This window comes from Gossypium arboreum, chromosome 10 (genome assembly GCF_025698485.1).
Source record: "Gossypium arboreum isolate Shixiya-1 chromosome 10, ASM2569848v2, whole genome shotgun sequence".
In the NCBI taxonomy this organism is placed as follows: domain Eukaryota; kingdom Viridiplantae; phylum Streptophyta; class Magnoliopsida; order Malvales; family Malvaceae; genus Gossypium; species Gossypium arboreum.
In genome coordinates this window covers 37834465-37836237 of record NC_069079.1, presented here as the reverse complement: position 1 = coordinate 37836237, position 1773 = coordinate 37834465, and positions in this window count along the sequence as shown.

Here is a 1773-nt window from a genome sequence, read left to right as displayed (position 1 = left end):
ATTCGTTGTTTTTATTTCACATTGGATACTATTATTACGTTTAATATATCGCATGCATTGTTATTGTTTTAATATTATTGTCATATTTATTATTTGTTTCAATGTATTTCCAACTCGTTTATTTTTGTCTCCGCCTATTTTATATTATTCGTTGTTCATTACTTTAAAGATTTTTATTCATGTTTTACTAATTTCAATAAATAAGGCAATGTTTCGCATTTTGGAACATCGAAGAATTGTGCCCTAACTTACGGGGTTTCGGTTCTCTTGTTGGTTCTAAATAGCTAAATATCCTTTTGAGTTTTGAAATGCACGGATTTCCAATTTAAATTAAAAGACGACCTTGTGCTCGGGAATTCATGGTATTGTTTCCTAACTTACGGGATGTGATACTCCGATATCTCGAGATAAGGAAATCTTTAAACAAATCGATTTAAGCTAATTCAATAATTTTAAAATCAGTATTAATAAAAAAGATCGTATTTCAAGTCCTTTCCCGATTTTTAATTTTTGACATTAAGACACTAACTAATCAATTCGGTACCAACTTTTTGGGCGTGTCGAGGGTGCTAATCCTTCCTCGCACGTAACCGACTCCCGAACTCATTCTCTCAAGTTTCGTAGACCAAAGGCCCTGTTTTAGTAAACTAAAATTGATTTATTAAAACAAAGGTGATCTGATCACACCTGATAAAAGATTGGTGGCGACTCCCGTTTTAATTTTCACTTTCAAACAAAGTCGATCCCCGTTTTCAAAAGAATGGTTTCGACAGCTTGGCGACTCCGCTGGGGAATTCGAGAGTTGAGCCTTAAATTGATTATTTTTTTGTCTTTTGTCAAAAATCAAAAATCGATTTTAAATTTACTGCATTGCATGTTGTCTGTTATTTTCGCGACTCTCTTCATAATATGCTTGCTTTAAGTGGTTTAATTCTTTGAGTTATCTTTGCATATCGCATCGCATTATTGGTCGATTTCACCCTCTTAAGTGGAAGTGAAAAACTACTCCTTCGTGAGGTCTTCACCCCCGTATAGGATAGTGGATTGCTTTCGGGATACATCCGTACCTGCGACTTCGTGGGGTTTTCACCTCCGTATAGCCGTAGGGAAATGTATTCCCCTGAATCAAACTCGGTCTGTATGAACCTATAATGGGTGAGGATCGAGGAATCTGCTGGTTCAGGTACCTTTACTTTAGAACCAAACTACATGTAATGAGCCCTAGGAGCCTACCCTAGGTAGAACCACACCAAACCCTAGTGGTTACCTGATTAGGTGCTTATTTACTCACTATTTGCTTTGAATTCTATTCTTTGTATATAATACTAACTTGTTGTATTTTGATCATTTTTGCATGACATTTTATCATAAAAGGGTGTTGATTTACGTTCGGTTACTAATTAGAAGAGTTTAGCATGGAAAAAGGATTTCTTGATAGAATGGAGGATAATGCGGCCGTCCGAGTGTGGTCTGAGAGAACGTAATAGGAGAAAGGAGATAGTTTGACCGAGGGATATGAATCGGAGTTGTGGGATTTCACTCGCATCAGTGTGACTTAGAACGACCTGCAAGAGTTAAGGGATATATGGAATAGTTGGAACGGCGAAGTCAAACAACTCTTTTACTGTAACTACGGTGACCTACCCTATTTGCTCGATGTAAAAGTGGACAAGTACTTGTTCTAGGCCCTCGTGCAATTTTGGAACCCTGCTTACAGTTGCTTCACTTTCGGAGGAGTTGATTTAGTACCTACGGTGGAGGAATACATAGCGT